Below are 15,367 nucleotides of genomic sequence, written 5' to 3'. Positions count from 1 at the left end.
TGGCTGCTCTGGGGAGAACAGATTAAAGTGAGGAGAGGCTGGAAGCAAGGATATACATACATAGTGCTTAACACAGTTTGTGGTTGTTGTTGTTGTTGTTGAATCCTTATTCTCCGTGACCCTATTTGAGGTTTTCTTGGCAAAGATACTGGAATGGTTTGCCATTTTTTTCTTTGTCTCATTTTTACAGATGAGGAAATTTAGGCAACAGGGTTAAGTGACTTGCCCAACATCACATAGCTAGTAAGTATTGGAGGCCAAATTTGAATTCAAGTCTTCTTGACTCTAGGCCTTTGTGTATGATAATGGATTGACTGTCTGAGGTTCCATGGCAGAAATATGAGGTAAACTCTGGATTAGGGAGTATGAGTAGATGATGGAGCACTGAAGGCAACCGAGGAGTGGTCAAATAGGTAAGAGGAGAACCAAAAAGGTATAGTATTTAGAAAATGAAGGTGAGTTTTGTTTCTCTGAAGTGTGCATATGTATACTAAAGGGATTTACCATTTCTTTCTACAGCTCATTTTACAGATGAAGAACTGAGGCAAACAGCATCAGGTGCTGCAGAGTCATCTAGAAAGACCATCAGTTTTGGTCATTAAGTAATAAATGCTAATTTTGGAGAGAGCAGTTTCAGTCAAGGGGTGGAACCAAAAGTTTGTAAAAAACAGAGAAGGGAATGAGAAGAGAGGAAGTGAGGTACATAATATAGACAAGGGATTTGTTTTTGTTTTTGTTCTACCATAAGAATTTGACTGTGAAAAGGAGGAGATACATGGAATAATAAGCTCAAAGGAATGAAAGTATCTAGGGATTTTTAAGAATGAGGAAGACTTGGATGTTTGGAAAGCAATAGGGAAAGAAGCAATAGAAAAGGAGAGAAAATGAAAAGAGGAGAGGATTGTTAGGGGACAATTGTTTGAGAAGACTGGAGAGGATGGAATCAGGATACATTTTCTCTGTGGTAAGAAGAAAGGCCATATCTTCATCAGACTGGAGGAAAAAAAAGAGAGAAGGTCAAGAGGTTATGAAAGGAGTAGGAAGGTACTCACAGTGAAAAGTCCCCTAATTTCTCTGAATTCCTTATATTCTTCATTTCTTCTTAATTATAATATTCTGATACATTTGGGTATCTTAGGTTTTCTTTTCTGTCCTTCCATAGTCAGTGGGAACCCACGTTGTTTTTGGTTTCTTACTACCACCAAGGATGCTGTTATGAATATTTTCATATATATTGCATGTTTGTTCTGTTTTCATCTTCCTTGACTTCATGTTACAAATGAGGAAAATGAGGTCTAGAGGGGTGATCCAAGGTCACCCAGATAAGTGGCATCATTGAAGTTTGAACCCAATCATCTGGTTCAAGCTGCATGCAAAAATTCTCTCTAAAGTATATCAGTCAGGTGATCATCCAACCTCTGCTTGTGGATTTCCAGAAATGAGGTTTCCAGGAAGGAGTTAGAATCTCCATGTTGAGATGAAGTCTTCTTTCTTATTGTCTCCACAGAAAAGTTGGAAGGGGACAGGTATTAGGGAAAGATGATTAGTTCATTTCTAGACAGTAGGACTTTTAGTTAGAACCGTCTTTCAAAAAACTAAAATTATATTCTAGAATTTGAGAAAGACATCAAAGTTAAATGTTTTGTCCTTTGTTCTCAAAGACCTTGACATCAGGGAGGTGATATCATGCCAAGCACATAAATTGGATTTGAGTGAGGGGGGCTGTGCTAAGTCACCAGCCTCACTTTTCCCCCCCCAGAGCCATCTGGATCTAAAGGCCAGAAATGACTGGAGATGACTGAATGTGAGGTAATCAGAGTAAAGGGACTTGCCCAAGGTCACACAACTAGTAAGTGTCAATTATTTGGGACTGAATTGGAACTCAGTTTCTCCTGACTCCATGGTCAGGAAGGAATTCTAAAATCATCTTAGTCCAACCCTTTTATTTTATAGATAAATTCAGGGGGTATGCTGGAACCAGATTCTTCACAGTTCTAGTGTGCCAATTGTTAAATTTATCATTATGAGTATTACACTACAAAGAAAAAATATCAGAGGGTTGATTGATTGTTTTATTGGTTGCCTAGACTTAAAGTAATGGGGAAAATTTTAATAATGCAGATTAAGCTAAAAAGTGTGTGGTGGGCATATGTATGTATGTGTGCATGTAATCTAATAAACATATATTAGTGTACATATGTATATATGAAGAGAGAAGGAGAGAAAAAAACAAAGAAAAGGAAGGGGAGAGAGAGAGAGAGAGAGAGAGAGAGAGAGAGAGAGAGAGAGAGAGATGAATGTTAAACATTTACCAGCACAACCTTGTATAAATTGTTTCTGTAGAAATGAAATTTGAAGCCATGGATGAGATCACCAGTGGAAAAGGAGAAGAGTAGATGACTGGGAAAGGAATTTAAAGGAAAAGCATAATTTCTTAAGACTCGCAGTTCACAATCCATTATATGTATTCTCTGATCTTCCAAAATCTCTCCCAGTCCTTATTATTTCCTGACCAGGTAAGGGTCAGTATTAATAGCTGCCACTAGAGGGCAATGAAACCCCAGTGGGCTCCATTACTGGATTCCTGCGCCCTCTAGAAGGGGATGCACTCAGTTGGCAATACCCTACTAGACAGAAATGAGATACTCTGCCTGGAGACTATGCTAGCTTCTCCTTTATCTCAGGCCTCACCCTGCCTTCAGCTGAGGACAATAGAAGAACTAAAACCATTCCCAAAAAAGGAAATGGGAAATCACTGATGGAGTAGGAAACTTTAGTTTCTTCAAAGTTAAGTTCACTAGGTGAGGAGTAGCAAAATGGAGAAATTGGGGCAAAATTTTATACTGATTCAGCTAATTTTCAATCAATGCCATCTTGCCTTTCCTTGTCCATACACAGGCTATAGTCAGTAGGGAACTGGGTTAGAGTTGGAAGTAAAGTGGGTCAAGGTCAGTCTCATTATCCCATAGACCAGTTGGAAAGAAGTGTGAGACAGTGAAAAGAGTGAATCAGAGGTTAAAAATTCTAGACTTGATTCTACTTGGTTTTAGTATGACCTCGTCAAGTCACTTCCCATCTCTAGGACTAGACCTCTTAAGATTCCTTACAACTATGGCACTTTGTGTTCTATGTTCCTAGGCTCCTTCCAGCTCTAATGTTCTCTGATTCTAAAACAGGAAACATCTCATGTCTTTCCAGGTTCCCATATTGTGTGTGTGTGTGTGTGTGTGTGTGTGTAGATATGAGAGAGATAAGGTGTGGAAGGACAACCCTAATTCACTCTGTTTTTTCCTTATTTATTTAATTTGGTTTTTAGTGAGGCAATTGGGGTTAAGACACTTGCCTAGAGCCACACAACTAGTGTCAGTTTGCTCTGATTGTGAAGGGTATGGATATGGATTGGCGCTGAGACAAGTGAGGAGAACCAAGGGTGACAACATGGTGGTGAAATGTAGAACCTGAATTTGGAATTATGGGACCCAGCCACTTCATGTCTGTGCCTACATGACCTTAAGAAAGTCACCTAACCTCTATGAGCATCAGTTTCCCCCTTTGTAAAATGAGAGAACTGAACCAGATGACCTCTAAGATCCATAATGCCCCTCTGCCTGTCCTTTGTCATCTCAGGCCATTGGTAAACCTGTCTTAAGTTCTTTCAGTGATTTGGCCCAAGAGCATACACACACACACACACACAAATCCTAGTCAAGACTTGACTTTCCTCCAGGACTGGTGAAGGAAAGACTTGAAATTCATCTGTCTCTCTCATTGACCCTTACCATTTCAGGTACTGCTTATGACGTTGCCACAATCTGTCATAGTTCTGACCATTACACAGATTAGGAAATAGGTACCTGTTTGAGGGCCCTTTTGGGGATAGAGGGAACAGAAGAAGAAAAGATGGCTAAAAAAAGCAATGAGTTAGTAGTTAGAGAACCTAGTTCAAATCCCAGCTAAGCTTCTTACTTGTGACCTTGGACAAGTTGTTTGACCTCTCTGGGCTTCTGTTTCCTTATCTAAAAACTGAAGAGGTCATCCCCAATAGCCTCCAAAGTCCTTTCCAGATCTAAGTCTATAACTGTAGGATCTGTGACCTAGTTCTTGTCTTTTGGAAATTTACAGGATAGTTCAAGTGTCAGTGACCTCAAGAGGGCACACAATCAGCAATATAGTTTGATAGCTATCAGAAAACCTATTGATTCAAATTGGACATAGAGAAGGAGATGGGTACAAATGGAAACACAGAATCATAGAATTCCAGTCCTGGAAGAAACCTCAGAAATCTTTTACCCAAATTCCTACAGCTAGATGGCTTAGTGGGTACAGTGCTGGCTTTGAAGTCAGGAGGATCTGAGTTCAAAACCAGCCTCGGACTGTATGACCTTGGGCAAGTCACTTAACCCTGATTGCTTCATATCAGGGTCACCTTCAGTCATACTGATTTATATCTGGCCACTGGACTCAGATGGTCTGGAGGAGAAAGTGAGGCTGGTGACTTAGCGTAGCACCCCCTCATTCAAATCCAATTCACCTGCTTGTCATGACATCTACTCCCTGATGTCATGGTTCTTCAAATATAAAGGACAAATATTATTATTATTATTATAGTATGTTAGAAGTTAGATAAGCTCCTTGTGAGTAGACTGGTTGTTTTGGGGGGTTTGCCTTTTTTGGCAAACAGTGCCTGGTAAATAGTTCTTTTTAATAAATGCCTTAACCACCCCCCTCATATTTTGAATCTGGATCAACTTGTGCTTCTCAGAGCAAATCTAGATTTTTCTTCAACATTATAGTCTTTCAGATGCATGAAGACAATGATTACATTTTCCCTTTAGACTAAACGGCAATTTCCTCCAATGATGGAATGACTTATTTTGAGTTTCATTAGATTGACTTGAAATGTCACAGGAGATAGAGTGAAATATAATATCAATAATAACACACTTTCTATATTACTTCTAAGGTTGGCAAAGAATGTGTATATATATGTATATATTTATATGAATATATACATTTATATATACATATATATATATGCGTGTATGAATCTATTTAGATGGGGGTGATATACATATGGAATCAACCCTTTGACTAACAAACTCTTCTTGGGCCATATGGTTGGGCCTTGGATCCTACAGTCATAGGACCTGGAAAGGATTGTGGAAGTCAACAAGGATGACCTCTTCAAAATTTTGATAAAGAAACAGAAGACTAGAGAGGTCAAATAGCCTGCCCAAGATCACAAGATAGTAAGAAGCATAGTTGGGATTTGAACCTAGGTTCTGTGGCACCTAACTCATTGCTCTTTTAGCCATCTTTTCTTCTTTTGTTCCCCTCTAACCCAAAGAGGGGCCTTAAAGCGGCACCTATCACCTAATGTGTGTAATGTTCAGTCCTATAGACTGGTTGTAGCCATGTCAAAAACTTTCAAAAGTTTAATGACCAGTTCTATAGAGAAGTAGCATGGTAGAGTGGAAGGAGTTAGGACCTGAGATCAGGAAAACTTGGGTTCCACTCCTGCTTCTAATATCTACTGGCTTATGTGACCCTGAGTCTCAGTTCTTCATCTGTAAAATGAACTACAGAAGGAAATGACAAGACACTCTAGTTTCTTTGCCAAGAAATTCCCATGGACAGCATGATCCACAATCATGAAGACTCAGACACAGCTGTGTGACTGAACAACAGCAAGGCACTTAAGAAATAAATGCTTGTTGCAGCCTGGTAGTGAGGAGGCCCAGACAATGATCTTTGAGTAATTCTTCTGGGAGAGGGTCTTCCAGCATGAGGGCTAACCTTTGAATCAAGGCAAAGTCTTCAAGTGAATTTCCTCTCCTAGTACCACCCAAGTGCCTACTTCCTCTTCTGCAGGGAGATGCCATAGAATATAGAACATCTACCCCTCCCAAATTAAGAGAAATGTTTAATGACTGATTAAATTAAAAGACAAGTAGATGAGGACAGAATGAAGAAAAAAAGGCAAATTGCTTAAGTATAGAGAATATAATGGGGCTTATAAGGCTGCAAAAGAAATTTGGAGCTAGATTGTATAGGCTTGACTTTGAGGGTAAGGAGTTTATACTTTATTTTGAAGGCTATGGGAATCCATTGAAAGATTTGAGTAATGCTTCATGGGGCAATTAAGACAATGATATAAAGATTGAACTGGCAAAAACAGAAACAAAGTCCAGTTCAGAGATTATTAAAATCATTCAAAGTGAGAGGTAATATATATATATATTTATATATATATATATTGCATTGCTTTATTTCAGGGTATGGGAAGAGGAAAGGGAGGGAGGGAGGGAGAAAAATGTAAAACTCAAAACTTTGCAAAAGCATGAATTGTAAAAACCACTATTGCATATAAAAAATTTGGAAAAACAAAATATTTAAATTTTTTAAAATGAGAGGTAATAAGCAACTGGATTCTAGGTAATTACAGAGTGACTATGGAGAAGATTAATGCTAAAGGCATTATATGGATAAAATGGATGGAATCAGCAACACATTGGATATGATACAGTGAAAGGGAGAAAAAAATCAATGATTGCAGTCAGATTTGAATTCATGAAGATGAATTTTCCCATTTCTAAAGCAGTGCTCAGTCCATCACACCACCTGCCTACCCAGGCTTATCATAACAAATTGTTAAATTTTCTGTATATTTACACCTTGAGAATAGATAAATACTATACATCAGGACCTGATACATATTTTTTGTTAATTGTCTAGATTTGAGAAATTGCTAGAGAAAATGTTTATAATGCAGGTTAAATGTAAAAATGTGTCATAGGAACAATTTTTTTGCCTGAGATCTGGTTGTTAAATATCCAACACATCCCTAAGATGAATTCATCCTCTAATTCAGGCAGCTCCAAGACAAATCCTAAGGGGCAAGGTCTTTCTTCACTTCACTCATATCCCACCCCCAAATCTGTAACATATTTCCCTGTCCATATCCATCATTACTAGTTACATTTTCTCCCTTCAGGGCACAACTTAGGGGCTACTTCCTCCATAAAGCCTTCCCTCATCCTCTGAACTGAAAATGATCTTTCCAAAATTTGTGCTCATATTTGTATTCAGATCTCCTTACAATTACCACATTCTTCCTGGTATGCCATTATATGTATACTTATTTTACTTCCTACTTAAGTCTTTTTCTCAAGTTATCATCTCTATTTGGAAATTAAACCCCTGAATAAAGGTCTGTGTCACATTCATCTTTGTATCTCCAGTGCCTCATTCATTGCTTTTAATATAGTAGGCATTTAATAAGTCTGCATCAAACTTAATTAAATAAAAGATTGTGCTTGGCACTGCTTGGATACAACAGGGCTCTATATTCTATAGTGATGTAGTAATCTCTAGATAAATCATGTCTTTGAAAAAATATTCACTCTCTCCCCCCTCAACATCAGATAGCATTTTTCCTGTGTTTTGATCACAATTATTCCAAGTCTCTGCTTAACACCTCAGAACATAGCTAGACCAGTCATAGTGTCCATCCCTCAGGGTTGCTGGTAGTGGTGGTTCTTCATTCTCAAAGAAGATCAACCCTTCAAAGTAAGTGAGCTAGGAAATTTTTTCCCACAAGACTAGTATAGTATAGTAAAAAAAGATCAGCCTGGTTATCCACCTCCAAGCTCTGCTAGGTATCAGTTTCTTTGCCTCTAAAAGGAATGTTCTTCCAGTTCTAATCCTAAAGTCCTATGACTTCCAAGGTTCTTTACAACTCTATGACTCTCTTTCTAGTTCAATAACTGTCTTTTGAAGAGAGATTCAGTATGAGACATATTCATTATTTGGAGTTGGATTCCAGACAATATGAGGACTAGAGAAGGAATTCAGGCACTTCTTAATCTGGGAGGCAGGAGGTGCTTTCTTAGGAGCATGGAGGAAAGAAGAGTGGGAATTAAAAAAAATTCAAAAAGGTGCTTAATTGAAAGGGGAAAAGATTATTAGGTAGAGATCATTCATTCATTTCATCAAATTTAAGGTATACAGAGATGAATTAAACTAAGTTCCTACTCTTCAGGAACTTTATTTGGTGGTGGTAGTTGTAAGTGTGGGGTAAATAATACAGAGTAATAAGTGAATAAAGAAGCTAAGAGCAGAATGCTATGCAAGTTCAGAGGGAAAGCTATCTTTTGTTTAGAAGGCAGGCTTCATGGGAAAGGTAACATTTGAACTAAGCTTTGAAAGATTTGTAGGATTTTATTTTCTTTTTGAAATTTTATTGATACTTTTGTTTTAATATAGCAACCATAGCCCAATAAAAACAGAAAGTTCATGCCCTGGAAATAGTTAAGCAAAAACTCATACAGAAGCAGTTGCAACTTTATAGTACTTGTCCCATTCTGCTTGTGCTTTAACTTTCATAATTTGTTGCCAATATTATCCATTACATTTGAACTGAATTCCATTGTCTGTTAATACTCTAATTTCATATATATTTGTACCCTCATCATTCCCTTTCAAATATGGGAATAACTGCTCCCATTTCATGGAACTCATGCAAAACTATTGTTCCTGAGTCCCCTACCAATGTACATTTTTTCCTAGCCAATTAGAAGATACCATTCAAACAAAAGGTAATCAATAGTATAACAACAAAAAAGAAGTAAGAAATTATTTCTCCCTTTACCCATGTGTACTCTCCCAAGATTATTACACCATGAGTGAAAGTATCTATGGGATGTGTGGTCACATATAGACCAGTGGATTTATATTATGAAATAGCCATGTGGAAACCATGTGACCATGTACATAAATAGAAAACATATATAGGAATAGGTGTAGCCAGAGAAACTCATATCTCCAATGTCTGTGAGGCAAAAATGATATCTTCTGGTAATGCTGTTCTCTGCTGCCACTGTTAATTCTCTTCATAGTGTGTAGTTGTTAGAGACTGTTGTGTGTGGGAGTACTGTAAACTATCAACACCTAGTGTCCTTGAGCACTAGAACATTATTTTACCAAGTGCCACGGGAGTGGGAGTGGACCAGAGATTGGGTAGGATATTTAAGCACTTGTATTTTGGTAAGTAAATGGAGTACTTGGAGATCTAGGAGATCTTGGTGTACAGGAAGAACTTGTCTCTCTTGTCTCCTGTCTCATCAGTGTTTGCCTGGGGAAAGGATAAGGGAGTCCAGAAAGGGACTTAACACATAGTATTTTCTCTATTGGCTTTTTCTGGTGGTCTCTTGGTCCTCAAATTTCTCCCTACAATCAACTTCTAAGAATTATCTCTTTGGGGGCCATTTGATGACTATATTGGCTACCATCTACTATGTATGTCTTGAGTATCATCTGCTAACATACAATTACTAGAAAGCCTCTCTTTGATAAGGACAGGCTGTCAACCCTTTAGCCATAGTTAAGCTATGACCCCCCCCCCAACCTGGCTAAGAGGGAGCCAAATAAAACCAGATTGACTGTCCTTTGGATAAAATAATTTTCTTTTAACTTCCAGTATCTAGGGCTGAATTGCAGTTCCAGACAATTCTCTGACTTATGATTAAGAATTGCTTATGACTCTTATGAGTGTTCTGTGCTTCCAGATCTCAATTCAAGGGAGTTTGTCATAGAAACATCACAAAAAGTGATATGGAAATTGGTCTACAAAGTCAACTTCACATCAAGTATTCTGCTTAGCATGAAAATGAACAGGACAAAAGTCAAATGGAGAAAGATCAAGTCTTCCATTCCTAGGGCCCACATTCCTGCCTTTATTATGTATATATGTCAGTTGAAAAAATTAAAATTAAAAAAAAATTCTGGTTTCCATGCTGTCTATTGGCCAGAAAACAAAATAAAACAAAACCCCAAAACTTTGCACATTGTTGTTATAATTATTATTTTGGTTTTACTTTCTTTACTGACAGGCAGAAATAATGTTAATGAATATATAGACTGAAAGCACTGAAATGATAAGTTGTCCAGTTTGGCTAAAGTGAAGAGTAACATCTCCAGATGTTCCTAGGATGAAAAGCTGAATCTCCAGAGGTAGATTAGGAGCAGACTATTGAAAACAATTCAGTCATTTTAGGCTACTCATCCTGCCCTGCCTCCCATCCTTTGTTTTAATTTTTTCGACCTGATTTCAGTCTAAAATCATCTTTTAAATCATGATGCAAAATAATACTGCTATTAATTTCCAAAAATAAAGTCTTAACAGTAGTCATCCTTTTTGTAAATGTTTTTGACTGCTAGACCCAGGGAGAGGATACAACACCGATAGGTCACCAAGCAACTATAGGTCAGTCTGAGATTCAGGGTATCCAGGGACATGGACATATATTGCCAGCCACATTATCCTCCCCTAACCACCCCAAACATTTTCAAAGACAAAAAGTTGGTCTGCTGGGGTGACATTGATACTTTAGTTAAGGGAGTCACTGACATTACTGCTCAGGAAATTTTGCCCATAGGGCCTAGTGGCCTCTGGGCTTTTGGTCTAGATCTTTTCTCTAAGTCTGCTGAAATTCATAGGAATTCTGCTTTAGATTGGGAGTTCCTAGAGGTCAAGGGTGGCTTTTTTGCCTCTTTTTTTGGTAACCCCCCAAAACACTTAACATAGGGCTTGGAACATAGTGGGTACTTGATAAATATTGATTGATTCTATCTGAGGAAATGGACATACTTTAGAGTAACATATATGGGAAAGTTGTCTGACCTATTGTTGTAGGGTCTGTTAAACTTTAAAGATAGATCACCAGTCCTGGGTCAGGAGGATCTGGGTTTAAGTCTAGCCTCAGATACTTGAACTTTACTGGTAGTATGATTTGGACAAGCCCCTTAACCTTGTTTGCCTCACATCCAGGGCCATCTCCAGGCCTTCTGATCCGTATATGATCACTGGACCCAGATGGCTCTAGAGGAGAAAGTGAGGCTGGTGACTTAGCACAGCACCTCCTCACTCAAATCCAATTCATGTGCTTGTCATGTATCACCTCTCTGATGTCATGGTCTTAGAGAATGAAGGACAAACATTATCAGCTACTATGATTCATTTCAGAATTAGAGGTTTGTGGTTATGTGATCATTCTCATGAAGTATATAACGATATGGTTTCTTTTTGGAATTTTTCTAACTGCCCATGTCTTCCTTCTGGGAATATAAATGATAACTGCTTCTTGAGAATATGTACATGTATAAACCTGCTTTTGAGTAACTATGCAAATAATTGAAACCTTTCCCCACCATTTTAGGGATGCTTGAATTTAGGAAGTTTATTCTCATTCCCCTTCTCAAAGGAATCCAAGCTAGCATTCATATGTAGGATCCCAAAGCAAAAGCCTCCAGCATTTCTATCAAAGACCTTTCAAACTCTCCTTTGAAGAAGCAACCTGTGGTAGTGGTCTAGCAGTTTAGAAATAGAATTCCCTAGTTCTCTTTGCCTAGCCACCTCCTATAATAGATTATCAGGTGGTAAGGGAATATGAGTCAGGAACTGTCCTGGGCCTGGATAGAGGCCCAGATGATCTAGGTTTGGATTCCACCCAGACAACTGTTATGACCTTGAGGAGATCATTTCAGTATTTCTTTGTTCTTCAGTTTCTCATTTGTAAAATCAAGGGACTGGACTCAGGATACCTCTATTCTAAAACCTATGATCATGACTTAAATATTAATGTTTAGTATCTTGCATAATATATTATAGTTGTAGTTGCTTCTCAATATTTTTCACTTACAACCCTAAAAGCAGCTGAAAATTTCTCCTGTTTCCACAATGATAATTTCATTCATAGATAAGGTAGTGAGGTGGTAGGTATTTGGACAGTGTTGGTTGAACTAGGAGTCAGATCAAATCTCATCTTGGGCACTTATTAGCTATGTAGGCAAGTTACTTAATCTCTGTCTATCTCAGTTTCCTCATGTGCAAAAATTTTATAATAGCACCTACCTCCTAAGGTAGTTGTGAGGATCAAACGAAATAATATTTGAAAGCACTTTGTAAGCTTTAAAGTGATATATAGACGTTTATTGTTAATGTTGTTTTGTCTATTTGGATCCAAATGACCCTTAGCATTTTTAAAAGAAAATATTTGCATCCTTTTTGTTAGCAGCTTTCACAAAAACAGAGGAAAGGGGAATTCTCATCATGTTTATCATTCTTCCCCTCAATCAATTTCAGCACTTAGAGATTCAAAATCATAGAAATGTACCTAAACAGATAGCACCTTGCCTCCCTACAAATCACCACCTTGGAACTCCCTGGAAAGTAGACCAACTCTGACTGACAAGGATAGAGATAGGATTTTGACTATATCATCTGAAAAGGAAAAGCAACTATAGTGCAAATCTGCATGCTGATTTGAACTGCTACATTGCTCTCATTTCAAGCCAGCTGTAAAGAATATCCTTTAATCTGATTCAAATTGATAGGTCTTGTGTATTGTGTGGGAAGGGGATTCCTTTTCACTCCCCATCCTGTACAGACCCTGATTTGGAGACCTTTGATGCAGCCTATGGGAACTAAAATAGTTAAGTGGATGATTGTTTGTCTCATTTTAAAACTGAACTAACAGAAAAAGCTTTCATTCACATTGTTTCAGTGAGTGGCCACAATTTATTCAACTAATTGGGTAACTTTATACTTTGTATATATGTTGTCTTTATTATCCAAATATATATCAGTTCCCTCATTTAGCACCAGTTCCCTAGAGAGAAAGGAAAGAATTCTCTGTCTCTCTCTTGTCTCTCTCCGTCTCTCTCTCTCTCTGTCCATCCATCCATCCATCCATCTATCCTTCCATCCATCTGGTCTTTGTTTCCCTAGCACCTAGCATCACATCTGGTCCAGAGAAAATGTTGATAAATTGGTAGGGGAATTAGATTCTCTCACTCTGGCTCAAGTTCCTGTACCTGGCTAGAGCTCCGTTTAAGTAGGGGTTTGTCTCCTTTTTAGTGTCATGTACTCCTTTGGCTGTCCGGTGAAGCCTTTGAATTCCTTCTTTGAAAAATATTTTTAAATGTATTAAACAAAATACATACGATTACACAGGAAGCAGATAATATTGAAACAGGGTTATCAAAATATTAGGAAAAAATTCAGAGACAAGAGATTAAAATCCCTGATTTAGGGGGATATTAAGAGGGAGGGAGGCAAATAACCTTAGAAGAGGATGACATTAATAGGGGGAATAGGAATACTCACTGCCTCTTTGGTGAGGTCAAGCTTCTTAAAGATAAGTGCTGTTCTCTATTTGGTGGGGTAGGGGTAGGTCACAGATGTTAGAAATCTTCTCTTTTGTCTTCTCTAACTCCTACCTTTTCTTTTCTCTCAGATCTTATTAATCTCATAGCAGACTGTAAGCTTGATAAGGACAGAGATCTTTCTTGTCTTTAATTTTGTATCTCTTTCATAATGCCTATCACAGTAGTCTGCATAAAGTAGGCATTAATCAATGAATATGGAACATGGATCACATTTGGGGTCTTGTGATCAATTCCTGATGTGGCATTTAGTATAGGAGAATGACCAGGATAGGGAAGATGACTAGAGGTCAAGTTCTATGCAAAGACTGATTTATTGAGACTGGGGGAGCTTAGCCCCAAAAGAGAAATTTTGGAAGGGATAACACAAGTATTCTCAAGTATTTGAACAGCAGAAACAAAGGGTAGAAGGTGCAAATCTCTGCTAAAGTGAAAAAAGTCTCCTTTAAAGAGTGGTGAGCTCCTCATCCCAAAGAGAGAGTAACTGATTATTTCTCTGCAATGTTGAAAAGTAGATTTCTACTCCAGCAAGGAAAGGGTAGAGTAGATGGTGTCTGACTGAGGTCCCGTCTAACTCTGAGATTATATAATTCAACATTTCTATTCCTTCCAATAATTTCAGAATTCTGTGCCTTAAGATAGTGGCTCTCAATTTCTTGGTTAAATTTCAGAGCTCCTTCCTAACTCCCTAACCAAAAGTTCCCATATACACCACTCACCAAAAGAAGCAATAAAATGAGATTGTGAGAAAGGAAATAAAGAGTTGGACTCTGGGGAAAGAGAGAATGGAAGCCAGGTGATATGGAGGGCAAGGTGGAGAGTACTGTGAGCCATGACAATAATAAGGGTACACTTTTATAAAGTGCTGAAAATGTTTTCCTCATAATCCCTAATAAAGTTATTTTGGGGAGGCATTTGGAGTTAAGTGACTTGGCCAGGATTGTCATAGCTAGTAAGTGACAAGTGTCTGATACTGGATTTGGACTCATGTCCTCCTGACTCCAGACCTAGATGGCCCTCTAATGAAGTTAAATAGGACAAATATTATTTCTGTTTTACATATGCAGAAACATATTTGAAGAGGTTCAATGACTTACCCAGTCATTCAATTTGAGAAGAGTTGAGCCAGAGAGAGAGAGAGAGAGAGAGAGAGAGAGAGAGAGAGAGAGAGAGAGAGAGGAGAGAGGAGAGAAAGAGAGAGCCCTAGGAATTAAAAAAAGGAATAGATTTATAGCTGCTAGTCAGCTTTGAGATTAATTAGTCCAAGTCAAGCCTCCTCCCCTTTATTTTACAGATGAGGAAACTGAAGTCCAGAGGAAAAAAGTCTCTGGTAATAGGGTCATAACCAGACCCTTTCACAACCAGTATTCAGTATGCTATAACCAATATTCAAACACATTTGAGTTGGTTTCCTGGCACTGGTTTGTTTTTATTTGTATAATTGACTTTTTATTTTATTTTTCAAATTACATTTACAAATTATTCAAATTACATTAAAAATACATGTGTATTTTTTCCCCCACTGGTATATTTTTAATCAAACAATTGATCAACTAGTATTTGTGAAGTGCCTGTTGTATCTAGGCATTGTGTAAAGGCGGGTGTTTTCAAGTATTTGAAGGAGGGATTTGGCTTGGTTTGCTTGGTTCAAGAGGGGAGAACTAGGAGCAATGAGGAAAAAGTTACAAAAGGGTAGATTCTTTCATTCTATTTAAGGAAAAATAAATTCTCTAAAAATTAAAAGCCATCCAAAAGTAAAATGGGTGAGGAAACTGGGACACCAAGAGATTAATAGCTTGCCTGTGATCATATGGAAAATGGCAGGTCTCTGATGTCCTAGAACATTTCACTTTACATTTTACTGGGAAAGATAGGTTGGGGCATCTACTCTTTCTGGGATCCCATTCCATTCCCACCTTCCACTCCCCTAGCACTTTAAGAAAAATGCAACATGAATGAAATGTATATACCCAGAATTACAGGAATTACTATTCTACTTATCATCCTACTAAATTTAAGGGAAAGTTGCAGTGCATAACCATAGCATTAAAATGAGTATGGGGATTTATATTTTTCAAACCTTTTGTAAGGTTTCCCAGAGGTTGTTGACAACTGATCATCTTTTGGGAAATTGTCTAATTAT

General features: G+C 37.9%; 1 protein-coding gene across 2 annotated transcripts in view; it reads left to right on the top strand.

Annotated features, from left to right (window-relative positions):
* Positions 1-15,367, top strand: part of AXIN1 (axin 1) — a 211,180-nt gene that overhangs the window by 27,003 nt on the left and 168,810 nt on the right. The window lies entirely within an intron of this gene.

This window comes from Macrotis lagotis, chromosome 8 (genome assembly GCF_037893015.1).
Source record: "Macrotis lagotis isolate mMagLag1 chromosome 8, bilby.v1.9.chrom.fasta, whole genome shotgun sequence".
In the NCBI taxonomy this organism is placed as follows: Eukaryota; Metazoa; Chordata; class Mammalia; order Peramelemorphia; family Peramelidae; genus Macrotis; species Macrotis lagotis.
The sequence above is the reverse complement of the archived record's forward strand: the minus strand, read 5'-3'. Positions and strand labels throughout refer to the sequence as shown.